General features: G+C 43.6%; 1 protein-coding gene across 1 annotated transcript in view; it reads right to left on the minus strand.

The window, feature by feature from the left end:
- The window catches only part of LOC306965608 (SPRY domain-containing SOCS box protein 4-like), a 71,630-nt gene extending 62,064 nt beyond the window's left edge, over window positions 1-9,566 (minus strand). Inside the window, exon 1 of the mRNA XM_079560124.1 lies at window positions 9,139-9,566. The gene's annotated coding sequence lies outside the window, so the exon portion shown is untranslated. The remainder of the gene's footprint in view (window positions 1-9,138) is intronic.
- Window positions 9,567-9,835: the final 269 nt, after the last annotated feature.

A 9,835-nucleotide genomic window follows, 5' to 3' on the forward strand; every position in this document is an offset into this window, starting at 1 on the left:
TACGGTGACTTTCCTCAAATCAAAAGGAATATCGAGAGAGAAAAGATCAAAACAGCCAGGGAAAAGTGTAGTGATCCAAGCTGCGTTCCTGGTGGGGCTTTTTTTGCATTCTTAATTAGTGGTAAATAAGGTCACTGTGGGCGGGGCAACACATACGCTACATTTATACATTAATAATGCAAATGAAAACATGTGGCATATGCGCAAGAACAAAACATATGTGCATAGGTATGAAGCAAATGTGAAGGTATTCAGAAAACAACACTAACTGGACAAAGTACCAGAGTGTGTTATAAAATATATTTTTAGGCAAGTATTCAGTATTCTATGACTAAATACAATTTGAAAGTTTTCTCACCAACACTGAGAAACTGAGTGTAAGGCTGTGCAACATATTGCAAAAAAATCACTAAGTGTAGAAAGTTTGAGTACCAGTAGTTTTGTACAACAACAAAAAGTGGAAGAAAATGGATGGATAGTTGGCAAGTTTTGATGCTTGGTTGGTTCTAAGACAGCCCTTAATTCTGTCATTCCAGCTCAAATAAATATTCAAAATTACTTAAAGCAGTACTAAGTAACTCTTCCCCCTAGAGGCCATAAGCGCAACTGCAGGTGTCGTAGCAAGTTACGATTTTTTAACTTATTAATTGTCTTGGAGAGTAAATACTACGCTGACAGGAAAGGCGAAGGGAGAGAGGGTTACTGTGCATTCAATTATACAATGGAATTTTTTTTTTCACTCAAACTTTGCTGTAAATACTGTTTAAAGTGACGTTAGCCCGCAGTTAGCTTTGCCCGTTAGCATGTTAGCTTCTTCTTCGTGATCCCATTAGTGTGTATTGGTTCCTCCGGACCGGTGGCAGTCAAGTTGCAAACATGGTTTACACCAGGGCGAGATGAAAGACCCTCCAATCATCCCATAAACACTTGTATTACCCCCACAGGGACTACGAAAAGGATTTATTAAGGTAAACACGTTACTTAGTACTGCTTTAAAACTATTGTTTAACAGAATGTATGATCATCATCTTTGTTTTCTGCCTCTGAATAATGAAACATATAGAACAGATATTTGGGGGGGGAAAAGAATTCAGGCAAGTGCGGTAAAAGCAGCCTATGGTATTGAAAGAAATAGAAAGTTACCCAGCCTTAGTAATGGTTATTGTAGCCATTACCATAAAATAAAAGAGTGGTTTGAGGGAGGGCATCTGTCGTCAATTAAGCCGCATGCAGGCAGGAGGAAGGAAATTCCCATGTTTCTATCCTGGACTGCGTGAGTTTGCATGTTCCCTGTGCGTCTGGGTGGCATACCTCCAGGTCCTGGGTGAAACAGACGGCTAATCCTCCGGCTAGGTACTCTTAAAAAAAAAAAAAAGAGAAAAAAAAAAGGAAACTCGAGCAGCTGGCAGCCAGACTTAAAGCTGCAACCCGGCGGGCAGCTCAAGAGATGGTTTGGGAAATCCATCACCTGCTAATGCGGTTTTCCCATGATGTTATCTGCAATATGTGCAACTGCTCTGGCTGATAGGCCCAACGACAGAAAACAGACACCTTGATAAGACTCGAGAATAGAGGCAAGCTAAAGTGCTATATCAGGCCCTTGCTTATAGTGGAGATTATGTAATCAAAGTAGCACACCGCACAGCATTCGAGCACCAAGGCCGCTGGCTAGATAAACCGCGCCACGGCGTGAAGGGAAGTGTCGCTTTATCTATGGCTTCATGTAAATTCAACGGACAAAGCTTTGCACATTTGATATCACAATACGTCAACTTTGAGAGATGGCCTAAAGATGGAAGATATTGTTAAACGCCGTTGCTTTATGTGGGTCAGGGAAAATCATTGGTGATGGGGTGAGAGCGCTTTTTGGTTGGCGAGTTGTTCGACATGACATACAAGCATGAGCCAAAATATTTCCTCAAGTAAGAGTAATGGTACCGACTTAAGTTACTATTTTGCACAAGTACAATTACTACAAAATGAAGATTATGCGTGTTAAGGGCTGGGTGTACCAGAACTGCGGGACGTCAAGAGAAAATCAGCTACTACACAGACACAAAAGCTGTTTTTAAGCCACGCAGAGAAACAGCGTCGTGTTGACTTCATGAACGGACTTCGCCATCGACCCGACTGTCAATACAATAAGATGAATACTAAAATATTTCTCGTCTAGAACCATAAAACAGAAAAATACTGTTAATGTATGCCATAGAAGACCATTTCTTTAAATTGTGCATCTTTTATTTGAGCTGAAAGTCACTTCCTTCAGTGCTGTCCCTGGACCCAACAGGCATTAAAACTTGGTCCCTAAAGAAAAAAAAACTTAATTTCGATACCACACTGCAGCCATTCCCAAAATGGGAGGCTTCACTGGTCCTGGACGAGAGCTGACCAACCTTCTGTTGGGCGGTACATTTCTACAGACTTCCATCTGACCTTTATTACAGTCTTGTACAATGCACATTTCTTTTGTTATAACAGTACGGTTCACCGAGTTCTTGGTGACAATCCCTGTAATTCATTGCAAGAATATAAATATTCTATTGTCAGAATGCGTCAGTGCCACTAACCCATGTCAGCAGATGATGTGGACTGCTTCAAACCTATAGCTGCAGACTTTGTAGGTGCTGAGTGTTTGCTTCAGTGATCTTCAACCAGAAAAAAATGCTTTTGCTCTTCATTGTGTGTCAAGGAACAGTTGAACTCTTGCATTAAAGCGACTCCACGCTCAGCAAGGCCGTCGACTAACCTCAGACTGAGCAACCTTTATGTGTCTCCTGATGTCCCTATTCGCGAGGATCAGACTGCAGGAGGCTCTTCTGACATCCAGCGTTTGTAGCTGTGGTATCAAAGCACAGGCTCTGGATGCGATTCCACAATCCCCACTCATCCACGCTTACCGTCTCTGCCTGTGAGATGGTAACTGCGGTTCCATTGTCAAGTTTTTGGGATTGACTGCAGCTTCACCTCATTCTGTCCCGAGACCACAATTGGAAGACGATCGACATGCTCTCAACCAGGACCAGTGAAGCCTTCAACAATTGTGCCATCCCAGTGCAAGATCAGTCCAGTCTTGCCATTTCACCAATCAGCAGTTGCAATGACGCCATCTTGACCATTGCGGTAAGTTGAACAACACCTTGAACACTTAATGACTTACACTATACAAGCACCACCCTGTTGTCATTGTTCATTCACGCGATAGATACAGACGGCATCTCGTCATAGAAGGGGGCGTGGCTTCACCGAGGGGGAAAATAGAATCTTTAGAGAAACACAATTTTTCACTCTTTTTAGCCATTTTCTGGTGGAATATGAACTTATTCATCACACATAAGTAAAGGCAAGTGTAAATCAGGCCCATATGGATATTTTTTCACAGCAGATTGTTCAGTAGAAGTGAAAAAACGGCAGTTGCAGCTAGCGCTAATTAACCGTTAGCTTTAGTCTGATGCTAACATGTAGCATCATATTTCGCATTCTCCGCTATTTGTTTTATGGGCTGTTGAACCACTTTGCTCCTCCCCATTTCTTTGTATCTTTATTTAGTAGAAAACTTTATTCATAATTCAGCATTTGTTAAAGTAGTTTTTGAATAATTAGAGAAAGTTTAGATATTTCTCCAAATTGTTTTCCCCCTTAAATGTTTTCAAAAATGACCATATATGGACGATTCCAGAGATGCCGTCTGTATCTATAGATACAGTCGGAGCAAAGTGGTTCAACAGCCCAAAAATTCATGAATAACGGAGAATGCTAACTTAATGCTACATGTTAGCATCGGGCTAATGCTAACGGTTAGCTAGTGCTAGCTACAACTGCCGTTTTTTCACTTCTACTGAACAATCTGTTGCGACAAAATATCCATATGGGCCCGATTTACATTTGACTTAATCTATGTGTGATAAATAAGTTCATATTCCACCAGAAAATGGCTAAAAAGAGTGGAAAATTGTGTTTCTCTAAAGATTCTATTTTCCCCCTCGGCGAAGCCACGCCCCCTTCTATGACGAGATGCCGTCTGTATCTATACTCAGTGGTGATAAGCTGCTCTGCCCCTGGGGTAGACTGATGAAAGTTAATGGCAATTTACAAAAATCAACACATTTTTCAGATTTTCAGCAGCACTGGGCAAGTCCTGAATATTATTCAATTTTCAAGTCTCTATATATAGTTACACCAAATGCTGGGTTGGAGGAAGGGATAGGAACACCCTAGTACCCAGCCCTATCTATGTGTGCCGGGTTCAAACTCAAATCAAAAGTCTAAACACGTTTGGATGCTCTCGACAATGGTTTGGTTTGCCCATTGCCAAAATCTGGTTAGATGATAGGACGCGCAAGAAACTTGACCCGTTGGCGTCCCTAGATACGAGGTCGACGTGTTCGAAAGGAGCGTTGCTTTCACAGAAAACAATTATGTTGATTTTCCACAATAAAAAAATGAATCAATATTTGCCCTATTTAGGCTGACCGAAATAGCTCTGTGTGGTTTCATCTTCGTTTACGAGTCGGCAGCCTGATCAAACGCAGAGCAGAAGATAATACGAAAGCCCAGCCCGCCACACGATGGTGGCGACCCAGTGCCCTCACGTCGACCTAACCCACTTTCTTTCTCATTTGTGCCCCTGCAGATAAGGGACCCTTTCGAGTGGTTCCAATCAATATCCGCCGCGTTGGAGCCAGTTCAGGTGAAGTCATCGAGGAGGGGGCCTACATTTTTCATGATTGAGAGACCACAATTCCCATAATGCACCATGGAGAGCTTTCCGTTGGATCCGGTGGCTCTCAAACGCACGCGACTTCTCTCTTAGTCTTGATTTAGTTCCAAGGCTTGTGATTCCAGTTTTGGAAGGGAATCAGAATCTTAATAATTGCTCTTAACTGTGGATAGTTCTGGCCTGGTTCCTAGGGTTCAGCGTTTCCCCAAACAAAAGGTCCCAGAAATTGTTGTAATGTATTAATAATTGTCACTATGGTTAATCTAATTGCTCACCTTTCGAAAATACCTGGGATACAAACGACAAATGTGGCAGAAATGTTGCCAAAAAAAAAAAAAAAGGAAAGCTCATTAGCCGCCCGGATTTCCTCTGACACCTACACCGTTAATAGGCTGTCAAACTCTCACAGCCTGATGATATTTGTGTTTTTTTTTAACCAAGTTATTTAGACTTGACCTCAGTCCACTTCTAGCTCAGAATATTCTCTAGTCTCCAAACTTGCCCCCATTTGGTCCCGAGACTGATAAACCTCTGTTTTTAACCCCCACCTACATGTACCAACAACCTTTTCTCCAGCTTTGGCTTTACCTAAATCTCAAGGCTTCTTTAAAAAAAAAAAAGTGTCAAAACAAGACAAACATTATGACAAAAACGCAACCAAAAAGCGATGAAAATGGTGGGGGGGAAAAAAGTGTCCAAATGGCGAAAAAGTAAAAATGTAACAAAAGAGTGACAGAAGTGAAGTTAAGTGACGGCAACAATATGAGGGAAAAGATCAGTTTAGATTTGTTGCTTTCAAATCTCTTGAACAGCACTGGGTGAAATATAAGCTCCAGTCAAGAAGGTTTTAGATTAGGGTAAAGCCAAACTGGAGAAAAACTGGATTTTCTCCAGTTTTACCCAAAATCTAAAAGCTTCTCATCTGGAGCTCAAAGCCTAAACGCCCCTCATGTGAAAGCTAAGACCTACAAAAATGATCTAAACTGATTTTTTTCTTCTCAATGTTGCCATGTTGGTCACTTTTTATGGCTTTTTTTTCCCTTCAGTGCATTTTTGTCACTTTTGCGTCACGTTTTATCGCCATTTTGTTGATTTTTCGTTCATCTTTTATGGCTTTTTTTGTCTTGTTTTTACCGCATTATTATTATCATTATCTCCATTTGGTGCTTTTTGTCTGCCTAATCTGCTTTGCGAGGAGAAAGCGGAGAAACACTGCTACAGTTGATCCAAGACCTGACTGCGGTCCAGAGAAATGATACTTAAGGTCAAATATTCCGCAGTGTGGCCCCCTGTAAAGTTTCAGCACCGTCCTCCGGCCTATCCAAGGGTAGCTGCCATGATTTAAAGTGGGACAGTGGCTCTTTTTGACCCGGGCGTACAACATTTATGCGTGCCACCCGGACTCCCAGCGAGACGGGTTCGAAGGTCAGCTGCCCACGGTCGGGAGGGCAGGGTCCAGATGGTGGAAATAGACCAGTGGGGTCAACGACAGTTCCTCTGGGCTTGGAAGTGTCGGAGCTGTCTGTCACTATGCACTGCGGCTATTTGTCATTCAAGTCACCGTCCATCATCCCGGTAACTAGGCTCTTACTGTCACGCTGGGGCCGGCAGTCATCGCCATTTTAACTATTTTAACCGCAAAGGCTGCGATTTGTTCATAAATCATCAACTGTACTTGGTTGTTTAAGTGGACATTTCACCTCCCATTCAAAAGCTTCATCAGCAGCACAAAGGATATTTGTTTGACAGCACATTATGATACAATAATGTGTGTATCATCATTTATTTGAGCTGGTACTTCCTTTAGCGTCAAAACTTATTTTTTCTTCCTTTCAGTACCTGCTTTTTCCCCCCAATACCATACCAGTATCATTTAATGGTACCCAGCCCTAGCGGTGGATGGAGGCCGGGGTCACTTTCGTCACTCTTCCCCATGGCAGCTGTGGCAACAACCGTAGCTTACCACTAGGGCTGCATATCAAAACATATTGTAGCGCAATGTTGGGTGATGCTATCTGTACCACGAGAATATACAAAATATCGCAAAATCACTCAAGTCTTCCATCTGACTGAGACTGACTTTGCAAAAAAAAAAAAGTCTAAAAAACAAAACAAAACAAATGCAAGTTATGAATCAGCTTTCAATTCTGTTGTTGTTTCCCAATTCATTTCCATTTTAGTGCAGATTTAAAAAGTAACTTTTTATGCGAACAAAAAAGTTTATATTTGAAGTGACCCACTTTTGATCACAGTGGTCTCGAGGACAGTCCAGCATCATTTGTTTTGTAGGTTTTCTTGTCAGAGGCCCGGTCAGCAGTGAAAACCTTCCAATCAAATCGATCCTGCAGTGTCCAAGGGACCACTGTGATGGAAAGTAAAGGCGCCATGCTGACCACTCATACAGCCATTAGGTCACTACAAGGTCATACACGCACAAATATCAACTTTGTTTCACATAAAAAACTGACACAATGCACCTCTAATGTTCCCAACAGCTGCCCCCATGACCCGGAAACGGAAAAGTAAGAAGAAAATGGGTGGATGGGTCAGAAAAAGGTTACCCAAAGTAGCTTAATATAAAAATCGGCCACTTCTGTAGTGGCCAAGTGCTTGTATTGTTGTTTGTTATATCAAAGTAACTTAAAATCACCAGTCAAATATTTATTCAATGAAGACAAGTCCAGTGACCCTTGTTAAATGCGTTTCTATTAGTTAATTAATAGATCTTTAAGTCCATCCATCCATTTTCTTCCGCTTTATCCGGGGCCGGGTCGCGGGGGCAGCAGTCTCAGCAGAGATGCCCAGACTTCCCGATCCACACACACCTCCTCCAGCTGTTCTGGGGGGACCCCGAGGTGACACCAGGCCAGCTCGGAGACATAGTCCCACCACCGTGTCCTGGGTCTTCCACGAGGCCTTGTCCCAATAGGACATGCCTGGAATACCTCCCGCGGGAGGCGACCAGGAGGCATCCGGAACAGATGCCCGAGCCACCTCAGCTGGCTCCTTTCGACATGAAGGAGCAGCGACTCTACTCCGAGCTCCTCCCGGGTAACTGAGCTCCTCACCCGATCTCGGAGGGTGCGCCCAGCCACCCTGCGAAGGAAACTCATTTCGGCCGCTTGTATTCGCGATCTTGTCCTTTCGGTCATGACCCAAATCTCATGTCCATAGATGATCTTTAAGTCCCAACAAGAAAAGATAAGACTTTATTGAACATAAAATGGAAAAAAAAGAGGACTATCATCTTTTTTTTCACTCAGAGAAAGTCTCTTTGTATCGGTTAATATCCTCAAATACTCAAACCCCCAGTATCGGTGTCAAAAACGCGGGATTGGTGCATCTCTAGTTGAAAGGGATTAGTGAAATATCGCAATATCATCATGATCACAGCCTAATTTACCACCACACGGCATGCTGTGAATGACTGAGGACTTTAGTGTAGCAGAGCTCTGAGAAACTCATCAACACAGGCTTGTAAACGGGCAATACAAGTGTAAGTGTAAGGCCTTGTATTTATAAAGTTCAACTCCCAAGTCCAGATGGCAGCTTAACAACTTCTACCTTGAGGGGTTGTCACTTCACTGCCACAGAATGTATCCACCAGTGCAATATGAACATAAAAATCAAACTTATTTCTCCAAAAAGGACCAGATAAATTGTAACAAACCCGGTACAAGGACAGCTAAAAAAAAAAAAAAATGCACTCCCATTTCATATGGTTATGGGCCAATAACTTTCTCCTCAATCCTGCCATCTGCTCCAGTCCTCCCACGCCCCGTCTCTCCTCGCACTGGTGCTGGACAGTGGCCCTCGAAATGTCCCGGGAGGCTGAAACAGTTGGCGCCGCGTCCTGGCAGTTGACAAACTTCAGAATGACTAATGCTTTTCTAATGAAAGGGGAAGTGCTCACCTGGATGGAGTCGTGCTGCCGTTGAGCTTAGAAAGAAAGAAAAAAAAAAGAAAGAAAGAGAGAGAGAGAGAGAAAGGCTGCCCCAAGTGGAAAGCAATGTAACGCGCACGGAAACTTGATACGAAGGAAGTGTTTTAAAGATCAACTTCACTCCCAGGCAAAAAACTTCCTAATAAAACCAGCTTGTCACGCGCAGGGGTGTCCATTGTCGCGTTTCAGGTTACAAACTAGTCTGCCATGAAGTCTCCCAGGTCAAACAGAGGCAAACGCTGTGCCAATTCGCGTAATAAGGACTTAACTCAACGGCGCGTTTTGGTCACGATGTCTCCAATCCAGGCAATTACCGTCAGGCGTGCGCAAAAACGCAAACGCAAAGTTGAGACACGAGTTACCCCCCTTCTTTTGTAGCAGCAGCCCGAGAACAAGACAACAGAAGGGGGGTGAAAAGTCACGACACTCTAGCTGTGGCGTTTTGTTCCAAACTCGGAATTCATTTTTGACTCACCACGCGTGAAAGTCTGCGTATCCAAGAAAAGATCCCAGGGACTTCAAAAATAAAACCAAACGTCCTCTCTCTGCACTCTCTCCAGACCAGCCGACCACGACGCCAAGTTTCTTCTTCTTCTTCTCCTCCTCCTCCTCCTCCACAGCGAAAGCCAGCCACGGGACAAAACGCGAAGCTTTTTTTCTTTCTTTCTTTCTTTTACGTTCAGGAGTTGACGAGACGCGTTGAGAGCGCGGCGCGTTGTAAATCCTCTTGGAAAAAGGCGAAGCGAAAGGAGGCGGAGGGGCGGCCGTGGATCCTTTGTTCCTCTTTGCCCGAAGCCCCCGTATCCGTTGTGGATATTCACACACCGTTCATGTTGTCCCCGAATGCCGCTGATTGGCTGCCGCCTCCGGGATCAGAGAAAGGTGAAGCGGTGTCAAGCTCCGCGCAGGTTTTTTTTTTTACGCGCCGCCTCCTCCTTTCCGAAACCCCGGTGCGCGCAAGCGTCGTTGTTTTTTACGCGGATGTAAACAACAGTGCGTGGTTTAATGTTGTAAAATACGTTGTGTGCTTTGACACCCATAACGTGTTTTCATTTATTTTGGTTTCTTTTCTCCCCAGAATGGTTTAGCTTCGGGCGTCGACTGGATCAGCTTTTATTTTGTTGGGAGACTTCCTGCGATAAAACGGCTCTAAAATATGAGCACAGGGTGGA

This window comes from Gobius niger, assembly GCF_951799975.1.
Source record: "Gobius niger genome assembly, chromosome: 1".
Classification (NCBI taxonomy): Eukaryota; Metazoa; Chordata; class Actinopteri; order Gobiiformes; family Gobiidae; genus Gobius; species Gobius niger.